Here is a 25,901-nt window from a genome sequence, read left to right on the forward strand (position 1 = left end):
AAATTTTCACTCGACTAGCAGATAGTCAACTAATTATGAAAGTATTCTAGATTTGAACTTCACAAACATTGGAGACAATCAGGGACATTACAGTCACATACCACATGCTTAGATCACAAGCTCGTTCAAGAGCAAACTAACATAATACCTGTAATAAGCCTAAAACAATGATCATGTATAAGGGGTTATTCATAAATTCAATTTTAATAATAGGATAGACTGGGAAAAGATAGACAGGGAACTTAAAAATAATTCCAATGAATGTTTTAAGTAATAATAATCCCACACAAGACATAAAACAACTGACTTCCAAAGAATATACAGTCTAAAACTTGTTCCTTTGTTGAAAGCCAGAATGAGGACCAACGTAGAAAGAACAATCAGACGCGACTACAAAAGAAGGAAAAAAACTGCAAAGGAGACGCGACTATCTCAACAATAAAAACAATAATTTAAACAGTTTTAAAAAATCTAGCAATGATAAAGCAATCATATCAAATTTTAGAAATGCAATTAAACACAAATATGACATTCAAGATAAAGAAAATATTCCTTCACGTATACGAAAAAAGCAAAAGACACGGTCAGTATTGGACCTATTCTTACAAGTGAAGGTTCATACAGAGGACAACACGGTAATCGCGATATCCAAACTCCTGAAAATACATCTGATACGGACACGAATTCTGCAAATTTTGAAGGAGAAATTGACAACATGCCCATGCACTGAATATGTATAAAGGAATGCCAAGTGCCAGTACCATTGTGTGGAGAAAGAGCTTGCACAAAGGGGGGATACAAGATTTGCTTAAATCAATAGATTTCATATATTTTGCTCCTCTTTACAAGGGAGGGAGTAAAGCAATGGCTAAGAATTATTGACCAGTCGCTCTAAAGTCCCACACAATAAAAGTATTTGAGAAAGGGATCAGGAGGCAGGTTTCCAGTTATATGGAGACCCATGACGACCTCAACCCAGGTCAACATGGATTTAGAGTGGGACGATCGGGCCTCTCGCAGCTACTTGACCACTACGACAAAGTCACTGAGGCATTAGAAGAAATTCCAGGAAATCTGGTACGGTAAAAATGAGGACTAAACAAAATATAGGGTACAAAACAATCAAATCTGCCCATAGTAGGAAAGCATAATGTAAATGATAAGGCATCAGTCATTATTATTCCCATAACGTTAAGGGACCATAAAGCAAGTTTATTATCATCCAGAAAAATGATAGGAAGGATTATGAGAAACGTCAAATCCAGGGATCCACTCACAATGGTTGTACTATTCACATCACTCCTGCTGCCCGTCATTAGTACTGTTCGATACTCGCTTCCTCAAGAGCTGGAGAGATTGCTGAAAAAGGGAATACAGAAAACAAACGGCATAAAGAGACACGATAAAGCACCTAATTTATTGGGATCGTCTCTAAGAGCTCTAAATGTTCCCTAAAAAGGAGATGTGTGGGGTATCATAAAATATACACATCGAAAATATTGGAGGGCCAGCTCCTAAATCCCAATAAAATAACATACTGGAGTGAACGATATGAAAGTAAAATTCAGATTAGAATCATTGAAGAGTACGCTCAAAGGCACAGAGAACATTGTATAAACATCAGAGGTTCACGGTTGTTCAACATACTCCCAGCGAGCATAAGAAATATTGCCGGAACAAACGTGGACGTCTTCAAAAGAAAACTTTACAGTTTTCTTCAAGAAGTGCAAGACCAACCGAGCTGTGGTGCATATGTGGGCCTGCGGGCCGCTCCAAGCAATAGCCTGCTGGACCAAGCACTAAGAGTCAAGCCTGGTCCTCCGGCCGGGTTTGGGGAGTAGAAGAACTTCCAGAACGCCATCCAGGTACAGTACTAAATTTGTAAAATAAATAAAAGCTCAGGATTATGTAAATATGCTCTAGTCAAATGCAGTCGTGTGTCATTGTCTGGCTAGTAATTATTCTTGGAATAATGGCACACACAATGGCCCTGTGTGCACTGCCTGGAGATTAGGGCAGATATTGACAGCCTAATGAAGCAGGTGAAACCATAATGGAGGGCAAGGTGTCTCGCAAGGATCCAAAGAGGAAGCTCCGTCGAGATAGCTGGCGAGTGGTGGATCAATTGAGTTAAGACGGCAAAGGACGTCAAAGAAATGAACACTGGTTAAAACGTAGAACCACTCGAGTTGAATGGGATAAAACCATGTGCGGTAACTAAGCAGACATGCTGAGCATCACAACAAAAGTCTGGAGATGTGTTGGGATCTTGGCACATGCGCTGGTTAGGCAAAACCTTCTGCTCTACAAATGCAAGTGTTTGGGTATATTCTCCGCGGGCAAGGGATAAAGTTAATAAGAAAGTGAGACGTAATATGATCAAGCCCACTGTCTGCGTCTCAGTAAACAATATTTACCGAGCTAGAAACAAAGAGGAACTTAAATATAGTTGTAATGACAAATGTTATTGTACGAATAATGCAATTCCATTAATGAATAATTGGAAAGCTTGCATTAGCAAGAACACCATGTATGCTAGTTACACGATATACTTTTCATGGAAGGCGTGTGGCAGCTTTTGCTGACAGAGTTAAGTGCGTAGGTACTGTTGTAGGCACCACAGTAATAGTGATATGGTTATGGCCATTGGAAGCTGCGGCTGCTGGTGTAGCCGCTTCAACGTGAATTAGGTCGATGTACTGTTGCAATATACAACATAGGAGAAAGTATGAGGTAGTGAATCAAGAACTACATCACTTATCAAATGATGGAGGAAAACAGTGGTAATACACACGAGTAGTCAGATTGTGGTCACACCGAGGTGTGGTCAAAGATTAAGACAACCTTAGGTCACGTAAGCAAATGTTACAGCCAAGAGGTCACAAAGGCTGACCCAAAGTTCTTGGAAACAAATAGATACACATTTAATGTAATTATAGCGTCCTTGGGATGCTGAGTGTGGTGGTGAATACAATGACCAGCTGGAGGGCAGTCTTGTGGAAGCCGCGGTTTCATCAAGTACTCCTCTTTATCTGCTTGTGGCAGTGACAGACACCAGCCTTATGTGGGGACCCGATGTGATCTTGTTGACTCCAGTCGAGTCTGCAATGTGTGAGTATTGTATGGGAGACTAACCGGGTGTGGAGTGTTGTAGTGATGATTCTGGGTTAGGAACTTAGAGGTTACGAGTTGCAGATGATGGGCTGGTGTGTCTAGGGCGTTTATTGCCAAGGGTTGCCAATTTCCAGTACAAACCTATTGGTACACCTCAAGGGTCTAGGTGGAGAAAAATACATTGCATGAAGTTAATTTCATGAAGCTAATGATATTCAGTAGGGTAAAATATTGTATTCAGAACGAATCTGGGTTTGAGTTTAAGACAGACAACAATTAATGAAGCCACTAACAAACGCCAATGTATGAAGAAAACACGAAACAATTAACAATATAAGTGGATACCAATTATTTTACACTAATATATTTCGGTCGAGGATGGGAAGTGGCAATACGTCTAAGTATTAAATGCAGTGTGAAAGTGTGACTGAAATTTGAGCTCAGCAAACTATTGAGAGAATTAAATGGAAAATTATCTACCTAATAATAGAAGTTACACATAATCCATCAAACTAAGTGAAAAGAACAGCTTTACGGTAACTAATAACTAGAGCTTCTAGGTCTAACAAACACCGACTAATTTGAGTACAATAAACTTATTTGCTATACAGGAAATTAGTTTTAAATTTATGACTACTTCATTAAACAAAATAATATTGTGCCAACACAGTAACATAATATAGACTTGTGTAACAGGGAGACACTGATAAGTAGCATCTTAAAAGGGAGTGAGTTAGGCAACAGACATCACGAGGAAATTACCTTAAGACACGAAAGTTATTTGAGAGAAACTTAAGGCGCCAGATTTTTCGCACATCTGATTCATATATTTAGGGGTTCTTTGAGAATTATTTATTGGCAGACCTGAACATGGGAGCTGGGATGTTCTTGGGACTTGTTACCGAGGTGGTAACTGGATTATGATGTAATGTTTTTATTTAAAAAATTACAAATAAAGCCCAGGAACATGGTACGCTATAGATTGATGATTTAAAATAGTAATGACCCAAAATGAATAACCATGGCACTAAAGAACCTAATCAGAAAACAAAAGGCTCAATATCAATGAATTATGACAATATTTAAGAAAAAAGTATGTATTGCAGGGCAAGCAAAGAAAGCCTTCAGTGTTTCACCAGATGAAACAAAAATTACAGACAACACCTGGCTATTAAAAAATATGTCAAATAACTGGTAATGAAAATAATTTAAATTACGAAATTATAAGAAAGTGCCAAAGAACTTTATGAATACAGCAGAACAAATCTACGTAGAATGTGCAGATGACGTCCTGACAAGTTTAGTGGTTACCAGAGAGGAAATTATTAAACAAATATAAAAAGGAAGCAATGGCGATCACAGGAGGAGGTAAGCAGCCGCAGCCACAAGGTCACCTGACCTTAAGGCAGCCGGGATGTCCAAGGGACAAAGTCAGAGACAGCAAATATTTCAAAAATAATGTTTCTATGAAGCTGTGTGTGTTAATTTTTACTTTAATTATCATAAAGTTATGTGAGCAATACTTTCGAGCGTTTCCTGCATCCATCTATTTTTTTATGAAAAAAATAGATAAAATATATTTAAAATTTGGGATGTGGTTACAATATCCCTGAACAAGCTTTCTCTCTCTTTAGAGAGCTATATTTATACATTCTGCTTGTAGGGGAATCTGGCTCCAAAATATTGATAAGGATAGTCCTTCGAAAGATTTGAGATTTATTAAGAAAAGGAAATAATTGGAGAACCAGTGCCTATGGATCTTTATGTAAGTATGATGGAAATCAATTAATGTATAATGAATGAACTGTAGTTATAATAAATTACGAAGCCAAATCCCTCCACACACTTTGGGGGGTTTGATTAGTAGAGGGAAATTAATGCATTTCAAGCACAACTAAATGAAGATTAATACACATGAAATATTGAAGAAAATATGAAATATTGGAGATTTTAAATAATCTTTGGATTAATAAAATACAATATTCTACAAACTACAAGAATGAAATAACAGCTTAGCTGTACGAAGGAAAGCTAGTATGCATCGGGATATATTCGTCACGAGAAACTTGTTTCATCAGGCTATCCTGGGAACACTTGATCGAGACACCATCATATCTTCCGTGACCTAGATTCAGGAAGCTCCATGTATTTCTTAGTAAGTAGGTTTGCTACGAAGGTTCCTAAGTGTGCCCCAAGAAGATGCTTAGGTGCAATTCAAGTACGTCCACTTAGGAAGATATTTGTTGGTTCACCTGCGTACCGATAGAGGTCACTACTGTGTTTCGTTTGGCCAATCAGAGCAGCAACATTCTTCATATTGAAGATTTAGCACTGGCTTATCGGAGCACTACTGCCTCCTATTTACATCGAATTTTCTTATAAAATTAGTACATTTCGAAGTAAAACTTTTTTTCAACTTCTACAGGCAGCACGGAAATTGTAGTAAACATGTGTTACATTTGTTGTTTACCTACGTAATTCTAAGAGATACTGTGTAGCTGTCTTTGTTGCTCGGAAGATGCGCTGACAATTATTGTATATATTTACTGAATTTACCCAAGAGCCACTAACTATCTAGTGGCCTCGATGAGGACAAAACAGGCGGCTTGTTAAAGGGCCCGCCAATTGTCTTAATGATATTTTTTAGCTGGAATTTGGCATTTACGGCTTCAGCGGGTAGGCGGTTCCATAGGTTTATGACCCTCTTCTTGGAAAAAACATTTGTTTTCAGTCCTACTTGAGAGAACATACTCTCCAACACTATATCTGTGATTGCCCTGTTATCAGTGATTTCATACCAAATGGTACGAGGTATTTTGAGCTCTGTAATTACTTCATACACTCAGGAATATTGGAAGATATTCTTGTGCTGCACCCAGATTTTGCCAGTGGAAGCTAATAGATCAGCATTAAGTATTTTGTTCTCTCCTAATTCCATGTATGACTGGCCATCCTGTGAGGCGAGGATGTTAGATAAGCTTGTAGCTGGTTTTTGATCTACACTGTGTGGTCCTTTATATAGAATAGGGAAGCAGCACATTGCTGTGTATTCCTAAACATGTTAAAAAATACATTGTTTGAGAGGAGTCTTGTAGAAACTGGTAAGAGTAATTATAATATTTTTCCATGATTCAGTGCTTACCTCGTGAAAATCGCGAAGAGTTGTTTAGTCAGAGTTGATTTGTTTTTTGTATTGAGGCTGGCATTTTCTAAATTGATTCCATGTATGTCTAACCATCCTGTGAGATGGGAATATTAGATAAACTTATAGCTAGTTTTTTATCTACACTGTGTAATATTCCATATAGAATAGGGTAGCAGCACATTGCTGTGTATACCTAATCATCTTAATAAATAAAATCAGTAATAAAGATTTTAAATTATAGTTTGTATTATTACAAACACAGTACTGTATTATCCTTATTAAATCATGTTGACCATGGATCATTAATATCTCGTGTTGATATGTAATAGTCATTTCTCTTGAACTGCTAATCAATGCTAATCATTCATTAAATTGTGCATTATGTCTCAATTTTTCACTTCCTTGGATATACTGTACAGTACAAAAAGATAAGATAAAAATAAACCAGTAATATTTCTTTCATTATATTTTTTATTTAAATAACTGCATCAATATTTTTACAGCAGACAGGATTTGTTTTACCATACAAGTGCATTATTTGTTAAAAAAAAAAAATTGGTTTATTGTTACACACAATGGTGCTACATAGCCTTCCCAGCTTGGTGCCTTCTTTTAATACTTACTGATTAAAAAATAAATAATACATACATTTTATTCAGGAAAAGTACATACAGTTGATTTACAAGTAAGTAAGTAAGTAATTATCAAAAGAAGGCACCAAACCGGGAAGGCTATGTAGCACCATCAAATACGCAAAATAATCAGAGGGCGCTAAATATCACCAAGGATGCCAATACGAGAACAAAAACGCATAAGGCGAACGATATCAAAAGTATCCGAGTCACCAAGAATTCTATCGAGGGACAGGTGACCGCGAGGGGCGGTCGGAAAGCAAGACACACGCTCGTCCTGGAAGTCAGGACATTCAAGAAGGACATGCACGACCGTAAGAGGGACAATGCAACTAGGACAATAAGGAGCAGGGCGGCGCTCCATCAAGTGACCATGGGTTAAGCGAGTATGGCCAATACGCAACCTCGCTAGAGCTGTTTCCCACCGCCGGTTACGGTGGAAGGAGGACGGCCACGAGGAAACACAACATTTAAGAGTACGTAGCTTGTTACCAGTAACAGACAACCAAGAAGCCTGCCAACGGGTAAGGACTGAGGAATGGATAACCGGGTAAAAGTCGGAATACGGAATGCCTTTACGAGAGATGGGACAAGAGCGGACAGCTTCCTTAGCGGCAGCATCCGCACGCTCATTTAAAGACACGCCAATATGGCTGGGAACCCAACAAAACTCAACCGACTTAAATTTACTGTGAACGAGAAACAGCCAATGCTGGATCTCGACAACTACCGGATGAACTGGATTAAAGCACCCGAGAGCCATGAGGGCACTACGAGAGTCAACAACAACCACAAAGGAAGACTGACAACGAGAAAGCAGGAGACGAAGAGCATAGAGAATAGCATAAAGTTCCGCTGTAAAGATGCTAGTCTCCGGAGGCAAGCGACACATATAAGTGCGATCAGGAAAAACAACAGAGTAGCCAACACCGTCCGCTGACTTAGACCCATCGGTGAAGACAGAAACGGAGCGGGAGTGAGAAGAAAAGTGCTCGAGGAAAAGGCGTTTTAGAACTGTAGGAGGGGTAAAAGCTTTAGTGATGCGAGTCAAGGATGTACAAAACCGCGGAAGAGGGACCCTCCACGGGGGCAAAGAAGGAACAACACGAGGAGAAACATCAGAAATACGAACGGAAAGAGAATCCTGCAGGCGAGATAACCGGACAGAAAGAGGGAGGTGGTGAAGAGGAACAGGAACCGCAGGAGGGGTAAAAGTTAAAGCACGACAGAGACGAGAGGAAGGATGTTGCAAGGACCGCGCAAGATACCGAAGACAGTAGCGATCACGGCGGTCCTGGAGAGACAGGAAGCCAGTGTCAACATACAAGCTAAGGACGGGAGTCGAACGAAAGGCACCAGAACTGAGGCGCAACCCAGTATGGTGCAAAGCATCAAGACGGCGAAGAGTAGAAGGAGAAGCAGACGAGTAAGCAGGGCAACCATAATCGAGCTTAGACAGGACGAGAGAGGAATGTAAAGCAAGGAGAGTGCGCCTATCTGCCCCCCAAGAAGTATGGGACAAGACCCGAAGGAGGGTAAGGGACTTAGAGCACTCAACACGGAGGTAAGAGATATGGGGAGACCAAGACAAACGAGTGTCAAGGAATAACCCCAAAAGCTTCGCGGAATCTTTGTATTCAAGGGGATGACCATAAAGTGACAAAGAGGGACGAAGAACAACCCGTTTCCGCGTAAAAGTCATGGCACAAGTCTTAGAAGTAGAGAACTTGAAGCCATGACCTGTGGCCCAAGACGACACGGCATCAATCGCAAGTTGAAGCCGGCGTTGAAGGAGAGGCGAATCATCACCCTGACAACAAAGGGTAAGATCATCGACATAGAGAGCGGAGAAGACACCAGAAGGAAGAGAGGAAAGAAGACCATTGAGGGCAACCAGAAAAAGAGTAGTGCTCAGAACACTACCCTTGGGCACACCTTCGTATTGCTGAAAAGGGGGAGAGAGAGCGGTACCAAGGCGCACCCGAAAGGAACGACGAGAGAGGAAGCTGCAGAGAAAGAGAGGGAGATGACCACGAAGGCCAAAAGAATGAAGTTGAGATAGGATATGATAACGCCAAGTGGTGTCGTAAGCCTTTTCTAGGTCAAAAAGGACGGCAACAACGGAGGTCTTCGCAGCAAAAGCAGTACGTATATAGACCTCCAAGTTCACCAGGACATCTGTCGTGCTGCGGCACTTGCGGAAACCAAATTGAGAAGGGGAGAGGAGGTGATGGTGTTCCAGGAACCACATCAGACGAACGTTAACCATACGTTCAAAGAGTTTGCAGACACAACTTGTGAGAGCAATAGGGCGAAAGTCCTTAGGGGAAGTACCCAGAGACCCTGGTTTGCGAACAGGGAGGACAACGGCATCGAGCCAGTCCTCAGGGACTGACGACGACTCCCAGATCCGATTATACAGACTCAGTAAATACTGAGACGTGCTCGGAGGGAGATGGCGAAGCATCTCATAATGAATACCATCGGAGCCCGCCGCCGTAGAACCGCAGAGGGCCAGGGCAGAACGAAGTTCAGAGAGAGAGAAGGGATCATTATAGGGAAGCTGAAGATGAGTGCAGAAATCTAAAGGACGAGACTCAAGGACAGGTTTACGAAGAAGGAAAGATTGGGGGAGATGAAGACCAGAGCTAACAGAAGAAAAGTGGGAACCCAGTTCGGAAGCGACCTGCAACGGGTCCGCCACAAGAGTATCATGGAGGTGAAGGACCGGTGAAACATCGGGAACGAACTTACCCGCTATCTTGCGGATACGCTTCCAGATCTGGGCCAGAGGGGTTTCGGACGTAATTGTCGAGACATAAGATGCCCAACATTCACGTTTAGCCGTACGGATGGCCCTACGGGCCACCGCACTCGCTTTCCGAAAGAAAAGAAAAGAATCGGTCGTCTGCCTACGGCGGTGCTTCTTCCAGGCTGCACGCTTACAGCGGACAGCCCGAGCACAGTCCGCATTCCACCAGGGAACGCACTTCCGTGGACCCCGAGAGGAAGAGCGAGGAATAGAGCGGAGGGCAGCGTCGAAGACAGTGTCATGAAAAAGGAGGAGAGCGCGAGAGAGGGGCAGAAGGGAGAGGTCAGAGAGAGTAGCACTGAGGGAAAACAGGGTCCAGTCCGCCTTAGCAAACTGCCATCTAGGGAAAGAGAGGGAAGGGCGAAAAGAGAAAAAGGAAACAAGGATGGGGAAATGATCACTTCCATGGAGGTCATCAAGAACCTGCCATGTGAAATCTAAGTAAAGAGAAGAAGAGCAGAGAGAAAGATCAAGACAAGAAAGGGTGCGAGTTCGAGAGTCCAAATGAGTGGGCTCACCAGAATTCAGAAGAGACAGGGAAGAAGAGAGGAGAAACGGCTCAAGGAGGCGACCCCGGGTATTCGTCAGAACGTCACCCCAAAGAGAATGACGACAATTGAAGTCACCCAGCAGGAGCACAGGCTCCGGCAAGGAGTCTAGGAGGTGTTTCAAATCAGGAAGAGAGAGCGGGACACTCGGGGGGAGATAAATGGAACAAACTGTGTACCATTTCCCCACAAAGATACGAGCAGCAGAACAATGGAGAGGCGAAGGAAAAAGTAAAGGAACAAAGGGAACATCAGCCCGAATCAAGAGAGCAGAAGAATTAGAAGCCCCAGCAATGGCTGGGGGGGGGGAGAGAAAGGAATAGCCACGAAAACGACCAGGACGAGCACCAAGCATCGGCTCCTGGAGACAGACACAAAGGGGCGAAAACCGCGAAACCAGAAGTTGGAGTTCGAGGAAATTGGCGTAATAACCTCGAACGTTCCATTGAAGAATGGACAACGACGAGAAGAGAAAGGACAAAAACAGAGAACAAGGAAGAAACAAAGGCGAAAGACCAACAGAGCACGTTAAAGAATATCAGGGTCAGGATCAGGGTCAGCAAAGTCAGGGTTAGGGGGCATGGGTAAACTGAGCAAAGACGGAGGGAAGGAAACGGGAGAACAGATCAGAGGTGGGCGGGCAGGGTCCGGAGGAGGAGGAGGAGGAGGAGGAGGAGACAACGGAGAGGAGCAGTCAAGGACAGCAGCAGGAAGAGGGGGAGTAGAAAGAGAGGAGCGCACCCCAGCAAGAGCAGCAACCGAAAGGGAAGCAGGGGCCAAAGAAACCTCCATAGCAGGAACAGGGGGCGCAAGCACTGAAACGGGAGTGGAAGGAGCAACAGAGCCAGAAGGAGGAGCTGAGGAAGAAAGCGAAGCCTTCTTACCCGCCGGGGAAGAGGAAGGAGAGGAGCCAGGCTTACGCTTCTGACTTAAAGAGACCGGTGTCCCAGCAACTACGTACCGGGCAACGGATTCCAGTGTCTCAACAGGAGAAGCCGAACGAGAGCACACACGACGGCCGTTAGGAGAGCGATAGACATCCGCCCGCACCGACAGGCGGCGGGGAGAGCCGATAGATGGAGGAAGAGGATGGGAAGGAGGATCGGAGGGGGACGAGGAAGGAGACACAGAAGACACGACAGACCGGGTAGAAGGAAGGGGAACCCCAGACAGAGGACCAGGAGGAGGATCCTTCGGGAGAGAACCCAAAGGGACACAGGAGGGGGCAGTGGGCGCATCAGGGTCCAAGGCCCGGAAACGGTTGTGAGTCTGAGGAAGGCGGGAAGGACGAGGAGAGGAAGAGCGCAACACGCGAGCATAAGAGATATTAGCATAAGGCGGGAGCCGGCGAACCTGGCGCCTCGCCTCAGGAAAAGATAAACGCTCCCGGTGCTTCAAGTTGAGGACGGCTGCCTCAAGCTTGTAATGGACACACGCACGGGAGAAGGTAGGATGGGCCTCACCGCAGTTGAGGCAACGAGCCTGGGGAGAAGCGCACTCCGACTTAGAGTGACCTTCGCCACCACACAAAGGACAGAGAGAGACAGTCCCGGAGCAGCGGAGGGCACCATGCCCAAACCTCCAGCACTTGTTGCAGAGCCGAGGAGAAGGAATGTACTCCTGGACAGAGCACCTGGCACCAGCAAGAATGACAGAGGGTGGAAGGGTCCTACCATCAAAGGTAATCTTCACAACCCGGAGGGGTTGACGGCGACTACCACGAGGGGGACGAGTAAACGTGTCCACCTGGAGAATAGAATGGCCCTGGGCAGCGAGGATATGTCGAATATCGTCGTGGCAGTCGCGTAGGTCCCGAACACCGGTCGCAACATGGGGCGGGAGCAAAATAGTGCCAACACTGGCATTCAACTGGACGTTCTTCGAGACCCGAACGGGGGTCTCGCCAAGGCAGGATAAGGCAGCCAAGCGGGAAGCAGCATCCTGAGAAGGAGCAGCAACGACACGCGTACCGAGACGAGTGGGGTTAAAAGTAATGGAGGCATCCACGGAATCAATGAGATGTCGATGAAGGGAGAAATCGTCAGGAGGCGCAGAATCAAGAGGGAGGAGATCAAAATATTTGGCCCACGAAGCGGGACCAAACAAGGCTTGATAGGTAGCAGAACTGGAAGGAATCGAGCGAGGGCGGCCGTGACGAGAACGGCGGTGAGAACCCCCAGAGAGAGAGGGGTTAAAAGGCGCAGTAGTAACAACTAGAGAAGGAGCCGCGCCAGGGGACGAGGTAGTCACCACTGGGGGCTTGGGGCTCGACCCAACCACAGAGGAGGGAGGGGAGCCAGGGGAAGGAGTCAGAGAGGCCAAAGGAGGAGCAAGGTCGGGGCCCAATGCAGCGGAGGCTACAGAGCCCGGTCTTCCAATACGGACCGACTCGGGGGCTTGGTCGCCCACCCCACGAGCCTGAGAAGGTAAACCAGAAGAAGCCGAAGCAGGGGTAATCATCTTGACGAAAGAAGAATTCACTCACGAATGTGCCCCCACACCCACCATGGAGCCACAATTAGAGGCAGGACACCCAACAAGAAGCTATCGCCGATCTTGTCGGGGCCTCCTAGGGGTGCGTCGTGAGTATACGCCCCACAAACGCCACCTTAAGAAACCGACAGTCCGTCGAGATCGGGTTCAGTGACGAAGTGGGGATTGACAATAAAAGGTTCCCCTCGCTCTCGACGTCGGGTACTGCAGTTCTACGGGTGCAAGAGTATGCCTCCTCAAGCACCCGGGCGTCAAAATAGAAGAAGTCCAAGGGAAGAACCAGAACGAGCAAAAGGTCGGCAGGAAACGGCAAGCAGATAGGAGAAGAGGGGGGAGAAAAACGAAACAGAAGGAAAAGGAAAGGAAAAGATGCCCAGCAGAATTGGAGAGGACGGCAGCAGGAGCACAAGGCTAGAAAAGGACAGGACTGTCCCAAGGAGCATCACACTCCGGCAGCCGCCCACCAAGCCCCCACACGGCGACAACGAGCTGAGCGGGGAGGGGGAGTTGATTTACAAACATAATGTTGGATTTATAGACAGAGCTAGTACATACAATACCTAAAGCCACTAATACTCATAGCATTTCGGGTAAGGTGTGGGGGGAAAAAACACTTAGACTAAAACTTAATAGTAATCGGGATTAGGTATAAATTGTGTTGAAAGGAATACAAAATACAAAAAGGGGGTTAACATAGCATAAATCAGCAATTGCACATGTTGAACAGCATTGTTTAAAAAATAGCAAGACATGAGTTGACATTTAGGGGATAAATTAGGTTACATGGAGTTAATTAGGCAGTACTTGGTTTAACTCTTAAACTGGTTGAGAGAGGTACAGCCTTTGACATGATTCGGGAGGTCATTCCACATTCTGGGTCCCTTGATATATAGAACATTTCTAGTTTGGTTACACAGCCAAATTGTGTAACAGGAAGAGATCTTTGACACAAATTTGTTCCATGCTAAATGTAGAGGAATCAGCTGAGTATTACTCAAATAAAATAAGTTGCCTCAGCTTATAAGGTAAATAAAATAAGCATTTCTCAAATATGTAGCTGCCTCACCTCACTGCCTTACTGCTACATAGCCTTCCCGGCATGGTGCCGCCTTTTGATAATTACTTGTTCCACACCCAAATTGTATAACAGGAAGAGGTCTTGGACCCCTACTTCCCTCTCTTTTTTAATAGTCTATATAGTCATAATTATAGCTTTAAGTATTCAATGAATAAAGTTTTTGACATTTTTACCATTCTCCTTACCTAACATCATTTGTGCAGCATATTTTTATTTTGTTTCACCCAGATTTAATTTCAAAATAAAACCAAACTAAATAAATTAGAAATGGGTATGTATAGCTAAGGTACACCCTTACTACTAGGTGAACAGGGGCATTTGGTGATAGTAAATGATCCCATCAGGCAGGGCTCATCACCTTCTCAATATTTCATGTTCAGCAGTGTTTATTTACTTAATAACTATGGGTATAATATCTTGCTATTATAAAACTAATTCTACTATCATAAAAGACATATTTACTCAAAGTTTCAAGCAGAGAATGCATATATAGCTAACACGAAGAACTCCTCTTCACTAGATTCGATTTTTATAATCTTTTGTTTATGTTCCAAAATCTTAAAATCGATCCCAGTGTTATGTAGTAGAGAAAAATTGAGTTATATTCAGTTTACGTAAACCTACGAGTGGTTGAAACCACACTTAGATCCCGGACCACACTTACAAAGGTTTTTCCACTTAGTGTAGCTACCTGAATACCGACGTAGCCGCCACGAAGGCGCTAAGAAGGAAAACATTCGTAGCCAAGAAGAAAAACCTTCGTAAGTACCTTCCTGAATCTGGCCCCTTATCAGCAATTCCAAGCTGAAAGGCGAGTAGTATGTAGAAATCTTCTAAGGTGTTATAATACCACATTTCTAAATTAGATGTGGTAATGCCCTGTAAATCCACTTACTGGTTATTTTTAATGGATGTGCAGCATAACGACAAATTGTCCTACCTATTATGTTAAATGTGATCACAAAAAAACAAGAGAAATGAACTTGTAGATTTGCCGATACTGATGTCTGTGATATGATGAAGCAGTCACGTCCTCCTAGCGTCTGTAGTGGAATGGATGGTGGGTTGATGAGGCGGTAATTTGACCAGCTTCCAGACAATCTCTCAAGCTTAATGGCGTCGCTTGCCAGTCCTTCCTGGCCGGGTAGCTCATCATGCGCAGTTTTGCTATGGCGCGCTTAATATTATCTATGATTTAGTTAATATCTCGCTTTATAGGAATTAGAGAATTAATTTTTCTTATTTGACAATATTCAAATTCTCATTTCTTGATAATTAAATAAACGTTGTTCAATGAGAGTGTGCTGGATATAATTTCAGTCTTATGTGAATGCGCTCGAATAGCAATTCGTAATAGCAAGAATTATTACCAGCTAATAAACAATACTAAATAAACAAATATGAATGTATTATCTGCTTCAATTCACGAAGTATATTCATGCACTAGAGTTATTAAATAATAATACTCATTAAAGAATGTGAAATAAGGAGAATTTAATATAATTCTCATGAATACCAAAATTTTCCCTTTCGTCGTGTGATCTGATGCAACACTTTACTAGAATTTCTGAGGAAATGAGGATATATTATGAGTTAATTAAATGAGGTTAATTTCAGTACTCTACTGGTTAGTAGTGTTAGTAAAATTATATTACACAGTACAAGAATAAGGTACTGAATATTAGTAATAAAGTGTTGGATATATCCAACGCTGCTATCATAACCCCCAAAGCTAAACCGGAAATTTGAAATTCGCTTGTGTTACTCTAAACAACGAGCTAAACTTTACCAAGTTCTTGAGCACCTGAACATCAATCTAGTGGTTAAAAAAATATGAATAAGCTCATTTTAATCAGGAACTCGTCCCAGTCTTCAGCAGTGAGTGAGTGAGTGAGTGTTTTCGATCCCTTGTAACGATTGGGTGTGTGAAGCTTTGACAAACTAGTAAATCTGAGTTCGCACTTACCAACATTGTGTGATTAGAATGTTCCCAACAATCCAATGCATTGCATTTACATGCTTATAATGCATTGCATTTACATTGCAGTGTTGCATCCTCAACGGTGCTGTTTTTGGCCTCCGAGTAGAATTCTTCCACTACATGCTGCTGCGGAGACTGAAGCAGGTGCTGGGGTTCTTCCTGGATGAGGAAGCTGGGCCAGTGTGGTCGTTGGTGCTGCCCATCCTCACCAATACGTCCTCTTAAAAATAACATTGCTTTTCGCTCGTATGCGCGCTATGGGCTAAAATGAGCGTAATTTTAAATTAAATCGGCTCACAAAAGTGATGTCCTGTCCCGTTTTCTTTTTGAATCCTCTGGCTTACTCGGAAAGGGTAGGAGAGGAAACTCAATTAACATTTTTCCATGACGTTTTGAAACTTAAGAGAATTTCTTGCCCACCTAACCTACCAGCGGACCCTTAACCTACTGTTTTGGAAAAAAAATCCAAAATATATTTTCATTTTTTTTTCCATTTTCAAATTACGTACATATTCGGACATACGGGCAAACTGCCATAATTTGTAAGAGGACAGGTTGGGAAATCTTCAACACATTGTGGGTCTTGCCACTCTTTGTGCTCTCCAGGATCATTAACACCATATGGTTTCAAAACATGGTTGACAATGCATATCACCAGTGCCAAGGACGTCCCCACCTGATCAGCAGCATCAGTAAACTTGTAGCCGATATTCTCATCTCCATCTTTGTCAGGTTTCTTTTTCTCATACAAGCTAGCTAGACGAAGCTGGTGCCTCTGGTGGGTGTAGATTTGATCCTGAATGGTATTCACCTGTGTATGCTTAATGAACTCTCTGCCCTTGAGTACAGATGGTTCAACATGGGTTGGGAACTATACGAGAGATTAAGATTTCATCGAGGAGAACTGGCAGTACTTCATGGGGTTTGGCCTTCCACAGGCAATTATCACAATGTATCAATGTTCAATGTATATTAGTGGATGTCTCTTTGCTTTGTCACTGTGGGATATCTGGGGCTTGACTCAATTTATTCAATTATTAAATTAATGAAATCAATTACGAAGGACCACCCACTTTTAAAGTAAAGAGGGAAACTAATAAAAAGTGATCATTAGAAACACAAGGAAGAACCAGTGTCTATGGCTAAATATTAGGAAGCATAATCACTTAAATAATTAATGGGCTGTATAGTTAATTAACTTAAATCAAACCTCAAACGCCTACATTGGGGGGTATTGCTAGAACTTCATATACGTCTAGGAACTAGTGTGGTTCGTGCACCAGTTCATTGTTTAATAACTAATCTTGTGACCAAAATATTAAAGAATCTATAGAAGATTATCACCAGAAATTATAAAGATTATTAGCATCAGAAAATAATCATCTAAATAAACAGATTATCTCCAGTGTACATGACGAGCATTCGATTAGATAGAATGATGAACAAATAACCAAAGTTGGAGTAATTAAATGTGTACAAAAAAGTCTTAGCTTTAAGACGATTTCTATGACATCATTCACGCCTCGTCCTCGTGATCTCAGGAATTCCTCTTAGAAACACTTAGAGGTGAATAACATGAAGGTAGGTAACAGCTCGTCGACACCTCACATACGAGCTGTAATTTAAGGGATATTACGTAGCATTGAACTAGGCTACTTAAATCTCAATATTCATGAAATATAAATTAAATTTAGTGTGGTACTAACGTTGGATTTGTTGTAGTCGTTCGATATAACGACAAGCTGCCCCGACATATACAATCTCTAATGATGCATCAGAAAAGAACTATATTCTTATCTAAGGGTGCAAATTATGCCGAGGCTTGCCGGTATCGCATCTCAAGCTCAAACTTCCACAATGTCGTACACGTGGTTGATAGCTTGGCTTGAATATCGACGCGTTATTAGTTGACCGAGCACTGCAGATCACGTAGTGATCTGCAGTGCTCGGTAATAATAACTCATTCTGGGTTGAGTACCAGTGTAATTCTTGCTGATAATCTCAACGTCACGTGTCTCAGACTCTGACGCCACGACCTTTGTTGCTCAATTACTCAACACGAGTCCACCACGCCACACACACACAATGGCGTCTCGCTACACAATGGCTTCTCCCTCCTCAACCACGTCCCGCATTCACCACAGAAATTATTTATCACGAATAATATTATTTCGCGCAATTGTGGTTGAAATACTTTAATAAAGACTGGGTTGTAATTCTAGGGAGTTAAATATTATTACTTTCTCGTCTTATGGTAGTAAACAAGAAATGGAGAAGATTTTAGTTTTCTCCATGGCATTCACGCATGACGGTAAAATTATTACTCGATAACAATTGTAACTAAAAACTCTCTATTTAGAATTATTTGGGAGTTATGTTATCCATAAATAATTATCACACGGAATACTGATGATTTTAGAGAATCACCTTCAATTCTCTAACACACTGGATATAAATGTGTTTAACTAGATATAATCGGACGCAATACTGGGCTTGGTTTCGTAAGAATTCCAATATCCATATGCAGATATAATAGTTAGTTCATGTGAACATTACTGTTAGTAAGTTTTAGTAACTACAGTAGTTAGTATATTTTAATACTAATTTATTATAATACAATAGTATTGTATTAGTGTTGGAAATTTCCAACAGTCGCTTTCCTGTTTTCATCATCAGTGCCAACGAGGCTGATCCAGTGTTCAACTCCAATGGTTGCCAAATGCATTTATTTTCTTTGGTGGTTGGTGTGTCCAACCTCATCAACCAGATTCTAGTCACAAGATATCCTCCACCGACCCCCAGCAAGACTCCTCAGCCATCTCCTTATCACTCTACTTCCTTTCTTCCCAGTAGATGTTAGAAAGATTGTTTTACTCAATGGGAATTGCTTCAGGCATTTGAAGCTGTTTTTTTGTGTGACCAAAGCAAAAGTTGCTTCACCAAAGATGCAACAATATTTCATATTAATATTGCTTGTCCGGCAGTTGTTCTGTTGTATACTAAGAATTATTTTGACCACATGTTGATTGATGATGATTTAGAGATACCATCTCTCTTCCCCAGAAGAGAAGCTACATGTATTAATCACCATGGATTTTTCTATATCCACATAACTTGGTCAAATAGGTCATCGACGGGTGTGGTTTCTTACGCCCCCTTACTCACTCAACTGGAACTTGTTTCCATCAGCTATGAGAGTTTGTTATTTGGCTGCCTCTCTTGCCATCTTGTGCAAGGGACTATAGTTAGCAATAGTATCTGAGGAAAATATGCGTGTATAGTAATTTTAATGTTTTATGATTGACTTGTGGAATCTATGAGAAATATAGATCAAGAAATGTGAATGTACTTAAAATAAGAAAATGGAGAGAGACATTGACAGTATGTAAAGAATTTTTAAGCTGATAAATGGTTCATGAGTAAGTGGATGTAAGGAAGCCAGACAGCTGAATGGACAGCACTTCGGATTCGCAGTCCTGAGGTTCCGGGTTCGATCCCCGGTGGAGGCGGAAACAAATGGGCAGAGTTTCTTTCACCCCTGATGCACCTGTTAACCTAGCAGTAAATAGGTACCTGGGAGTTAGACAGCTACTACGGGCTTTCTCCTGGGGGTGTAACAAAAAAGGAGGCCTGCATGAGGATCGCTCCGCGGGGAGGCTAAGCCCCGAAATCATCAAGAAAAGCCTCAAGATATGGCACATGCCAGTTTATATAATGATAATATTAATGGAAGAGAGCCAAAACATATTGCTAAGTACAGAAGTTCTGATGAACGCAATTTGATCAAGTCAGCCCAAATTAACCAATGTCAAGATTTTTAATGTTAGCATTGACCTGTACAAACTAGACCCATATTTATATATTGTAGTTAGAAATTGTAACTACCTACTTAGCGAGGAAGGCAGGCTCGTGATTCGTCGATCTTCACCTAACCACAGAAAACCGAGGCGACGACATAGGGGAAGGGGGGGGGGGGATAGGTATATAGTATCTCTAAGCGCTTCACACCCTCGCCCACAGTTCACCCAGTGAGCCAACTCCACGCTGACTGTCCCCAGTAGCACAGAGCATCACCTTCACTCACCAGACACCTTTCAACAGTGAGCATTTGAATTAAATCATGGAATACGAAATGAATTGTGATAGATCCAGCAATGCTGCTCAGTGTAGGAAAATAAAATCTATACTCGATACAAGTTCCGAAAGTGACGGCGAGTGGAATCGTGGGACTAAGGCAAACAGGACAAGCCACTCCATGACGACCCATCTTCCGACAAACACTCCAGCTTCTCCAGCTCCTCAGACTAAATCTACACTGCCAGTCTTCAAAGTCCAGCATACCGAAGGTAAGTCTTCCTACGCTACTTTAGTGGCCCTCTGAAAAGAGTACACCCCCCCCCCAGCTCCAGATCAGAGCAAAACCAAATCTCAAAAGGAGAATATGTTCTGAGGCCCAAAGACGACTCGACCGCAACGATTCAGAAAAATTACACAAAATTTGAGGAATTCAAACCAGAGGATAAAATACGAAAAATCATTGTCCTCCACTATCCCTTGTATATGGCCCTTCCCTGGAAACACAAACCGAAACTGTGTCTATTTTCCGCTTGCTACAACTTGTAATAAAGTTGTTACATCTTGGCTTAACGTGTTTATGATGTATTAGAACGTTGTTACAACTTGCTATATCGGTTGTTATAACTGGTTAGGTGTTAAAACTTGTTCGAACGTTGTACCAACGCCGTAGTTTCGGTGTGTGTTTGGCGGGTTGACCATCTCGAAAAGCTGAACTATGTGGTGTCAGCAGAGAGATGCCAGGTAAGAACCACAAAACAGGAAACCCGACAAGTCCTTCTCACAGTAAGAGGACGGACGCCGGAGAAACTTTACCTTGGAATCTGGGGCGTGTTCCAACACAGGCCTTACACCCCAGAGCCCCTAAGATGCTTTGGTTTGTGATTTGTGATTTGGGCATCACAAAGATGGCTGCCAACGTTCAGTGAGGTGCGGAGTCTGCAGCCAGCCCCACGACACAAAAATATGCATCGATAAGCAAGGCAAACCACCCTGTCCAAGCAAAGTGTACAAATTGCTCCAAGGCACACCACGCCTGGAACTTTAAATGTCCTGAAAGGTTCAAAAGGCTTCAAACGAACCCCACCACGCCTACAGCGGAGCCGAAGCCCCCACCAAAACTTATACCAGCTCCTCTGCCCACTAAAACCGCGTGGGGTCTACCCATTCAAGTAGAAGGGGCAACACGGCCCTTCACCATCGGCCATGGTGAAGGCCTCCGTACAGGACAAAAAGATAGCTGGGGGCCACAAGACATGTTCAAAGCAGTCGCCCTCCCATTGCATCCAGTAAGCATGCTGGGGGCAATGAGAGTAAGAGTAACAATTCCAGTGTCTAAGTGACCACTGAAAAGGGTCAAAAAGTAACCAGGCCCCAAACCTGCACAACGTGCTCCCGCAGAACTGGACGCTCTCTGGCCAATGCTCAAAACTTTGGTCACCGAATTGGTCGAAAATCTAATGTCATTACACGGTATCAAGCAAACCAGAGATTGAAGATAATTGAGCACAAGATCAAGAAATTCGAAAATATTATATTCTCACCTTCAAGAACGCAGGGCAGGAGACACCCCCCTAAAAAACAGTGTCTAGCTCGTCGAAAAGCGACATTGATGAGTCAATTTCAGGTTCACTAAGAACCTATACACCAATTGCAACTTCCATGGCGTGTTCATCCGACTCCATGGATACCACGGTATTATCAGCAAATTCTAAGAACCTAGAGATCTAAAGATCCTGCGATAGAATGCGCAAGGGCTGCACACAAAATTGCAACACTTGCAATGCATAGCAGCAACCAAGGGTATAGACATCCTGATACTACAGGAGAACTTACTTCGAGCCGGATTAGAACCTAAAATCTCAGGCTATCGAGGCTTCTTCCTTCCATGGATCAATGGGCAATCCAGGGGCTGTGCAATCTGAAAAATGTGACCTGATCTCCAAGTCCATAACCAGCCCACCCGATTGTGGAACAGGGACAGAGGTAATGGGAGTTACCATTGAACTAAGACACGACAAACTTAGTGTTTGATGTGTACAGGTCTCCACATGTCAAAATGGATCTGTTATTTGGACACGCGACATCAATCATTTGTGGAGATTTTAATGTTCATCATCGATTGGCACTGGGCTCGAACACAACAAATGAGGCCAGCATTCACATTGCACATCTACAAGACCAGCTTCCAGAAATCCAAATCCTAAACAAGAATGAACCTACCCACATCCAAGGAAGCAGATTAGACCTTACCTTCGTTTGAGCCTCCCTAAGAGATGCAGCAACATGGTCCGTTGAGCCCACACTCACAAGCGACCACTATGGGGTCCAAATTGATCTTTAGATAGATCTACCCACCCCACCTTCGCCTCCACCTGAAGCCTGGAACTTTGCTTTAGCAAACTGGGACCGATTTCAAAACCTCATTTCAGAGTGGCATAGAAACTATGATCTTCCCGAAGATCAGGCAGAACAAGAATTTGTCAAAGCGATTCAAAGTGCAGCCAACCACTCGATCCCACTGAAAAAAAAGTCCACCGGACACCATGAAGATCATTGGTACTATTGTGAACGTGTCAAAGAACTCAGCCATATACTCAACAGAACAAGAAAGCTATACAAAAAGCAGCCAAGTGACCGCAACAGGACCTTCCTTTGAGGTCAAGGAACATGTGCATCGAGAGACCAGACTTAAAGGACAAAAGTGGCTGGAATGGTGTTCACATCTGAATGAACACCTCTCTTTGAGAGATGTGGCAGCAAATTCACCGGGTCAAAGGGAATAAAACACCTAAAGCCCCATACTCCAAGGATCCTCAACAGGAAGCCGAAGTACTGGAAAACCAGGTTTGTAGAAAAAGCAGCCAGCAATCAGCTTCCACCAGATGTATTAGCAGTACAGACCGGACTAGAAGAAGAAAGGTGGCACAGAATCCTGACAGCATGTGAAGAAGTCTGACACTAATGCCCCCTTCACACTGGAAGAGCTCAATCGGGCTAAGAAACACTCCATGGATACATCCCCTGGAGACGACAAAATAACCTATAAAATGATTAGTAACCTCGGACCAGAGGGAGACGCTGCATACCTAAGGTTAATTAATTTAGCGTGAACTTCTCAAACTAGACCTTCAGCTTGGAATAGAGCAGACATAGTGCCGATCCCAAAACCCAAAGATCCAGCTAATCTCAGGCCCATCTCTCTCCAAAGCTGTGCTGCCAAGATGGCTGACAGAATGGCACTCAACAGACTGGAGTGGAAAATGCCTAAATTGCACCATGATATGTATGCCTATAGAAGAGGGGTTGGCACAGTGGAATGTATTACAACTCTGTTAGCCCTCTTGAATGACATACCAGGAATGCTGATATTCTTGGACCTCGAAAAAGCCTTTGAACTGGCAAGCGCCCCAGCTATTCTCTGCTGCCTCATCGACAAAGAGGTCAGAGGCAACCTGCTCTCCTGGACCAAAAACTGTCTCAAACAGAGAAGCATGAGTAAAACTTCATGGCACAATCTGAGTACAAAAGACATGAAAATGGTAAACCGCAAGGAGGTATTCTCAGCCCCCTTCTCTTCAACTGTTTAATGGAAAGAATAATGAGGTTGAAACTCCCACATCACTGCAGGCTCCTAAACTACACAGACGACTTTGTCATCATAATAGGAAGGGATATGGCGTGCCTTGCAACCAAATGCTTAGACTGCATCAGTAAAGAGGCAAAACAGATTGTTATCAAACTCAACCCCCTCAAAGTCAAAAGCCATGCCCATAATTGCAAAACCTAACATTCCACTTGCAGTACAGGGTCAACCAATTGAATGGGTGGACACCTATCAGTATCTAGGAATAATCCTGGACACATGAATTTTAATGCTGAGGTCACTTACTTGAGAGAGCGAACTGCGGCCCGGACGGCAGTCCTCAGGTCGCTAACCTCCCTCTCTGGAGGAGCCAATCTGCAAGTCCTTCGCACATACTATGTACAGGCAGTCAGATCAGTGATCGACTATGCCGCACCTGCACTCACAAATCTATCACACCAACAGTGGAAAAAGCTTGAAATTACCCAAAACAATGCTATGAGAGCCGCACTGGGAGCCCCCGTGTGGACCAGGCTTGAAAATAAGACTGGAAACGGGTTTGCCTTCTCAAGAAAGAATATCACAAAGAACAGCTACAATTATCAGTAAGATAATTATTTCTCCTGATCCAATCCCAGTACGGCAGGCCTTGGTGGTTGGACTAGGCCAAAACAATGGAAACTCTTGGGCTGCATGAGCAGGAAATGTCCTAAACAGACTACATTTAAAAAGTATGATTCTTGATAGAGAGGGTGATCAACCACAACCAAATTACACTTCCTCCGCGCCGTGGGAAGAGCCTACTTTCAAAATATTAATAGAAAGTCTCCCAATGAAAAAGGCTGCCTATGATCCAACAATCCTAAGGCGCATAATAGAAGAGCAAATGTGTAGCATTGCAGTAGCAGGAGCCACCCACATCTTCACAGACGGATCGGTTGACACAGAATAGGAGAGTGCTGGCGCTGCTCTTTGCACGGCCAGCGTACAGGTATATTAGAGACTGGGAGCACTAGTATTATCAACCCAAACTGAGCTGTTTGCCATACAACAGGCATTCGCATATGTGATTGCACAAAACACTCAAAATGCAATCTCTCACACACTCAAAAGATGCACTTCAAATATTAGGACAAAAACAGTGGAAAGATTACGTGGAAATAATTACCACCATTTTGTATCTTGGAGCAGTCGCTAAAGGCAAAGGACTCAACATAACCTTAAACTGGACCCCATCCCATGTTGGAATTCCATTAAATGAGAAAGCCGATGAAATTGCTAAATTGGCAACTCGTCATCCAGTGATACATAAAACAATTCAACCCAGCCTAGAGAACATAAAAAACATCACTAAAAAAACTCTCACCTCAACAAAGCCTATCTACAACAGAGAGTAGCTGAAGGTTCGCCCTCTGCAACATGTTATCTTTAAGCAACCAAATTAGAAAGGTTAAATATCCCAAAAGGAATCCACAGGGAAAGAGTTAGGTTATATAGACTACGTCTAGGTTACAGATGCAACTGGGTGATTGGTGAACCCCGACAGAGTGTGTGCATCATCTACCTAACTGTCACAGAACAGCCATTACTTCACTATCTTCTGGAATGTGAAGCAACCAACGACCTTAGAAGAGTTGTAAGAGTCCCTGAATCTTGTATTGGCCACCCTGAAGCATTCAACACAGCCACTCTCCTGGTCAACAAAGTTGTCCAGCAGTTGGACACCCTCATAAACACTATCAAGCAGTATCCTCCCCCGCGATAACAACTTGACGATTAAATGCAACCTCAGAATACTGAAAAGAATTACTTAAAAAATTGTACAACTTACGGGCTATTCATGCCCGTGCCACCTCTTGGATGGCTTAATCTTTATCAATCAGTCAATCACACCCTCGCCTCCACAACTCGCTCGAAAAAGTTACAGCCCCGCTCCTGTGGCAGGCAAGTCCACTACGGGCTCACCATAAACCGTGCTACTTGGAACTTTTTGTTCCCAGTAGCTGAATCTGTAACAACTACAACAACAGCGCTTCACTCTTAGAATGTCAGCCCCACTCCCATCCCGGCGTTTTATACCGGGAGGAGACGGAAGGCCTTCTTCAGTAATGTGAATTGACGATCAGAGCACTATCCAGATAGAAAGCTTTCTTCCATCGGCACTGATCCGATGAAGGGGACTTTCTTCACTCCTGGTGCCAGTTAAACAGCACCATGCTCCACCGAATCAAGGTTCGGTTCCGAAGAACCTACACCAAGGTCGAAATTCTGGTCCTCGTGACTGCCAACTCAGATGTTGCTTCCATCGACGTCATCATGGAGGAAAAGGGACTCCAGATTCTGTCCAGCAGTGCTGTAACCCTCCAAAGCCTGTTTAATCCAACAACAATCGCGGCATTAGAGACAGAAAACCTGATCCTCGTACCACCACACCACTG

At 43.3% G+C, this 25,901-nt stretch overlaps 1 pseudogene; it reads left to right on the forward strand.

Annotated features, from left to right (window-relative positions):
- Window positions 1–951: 951 nt before the first annotated feature.
- Window positions 952–18,663, forward strand: LOC138363966 (etoposide-induced protein 2.4 homolog; annotated as a pseudogene).
- The last annotated feature ends 7,238 nt before the right edge of the window (window positions 18,664–25,901 follow it).

The sequence above is a fragment of the Procambarus clarkii genome, chromosome 12 (genome assembly GCF_040958095.1).
Source record: "Procambarus clarkii isolate CNS0578487 chromosome 12, FALCON_Pclarkii_2.0, whole genome shotgun sequence".
NCBI classification, from domain to species: Eukaryota; Metazoa; Arthropoda; class Malacostraca; order Decapoda; family Cambaridae; genus Procambarus; species Procambarus clarkii.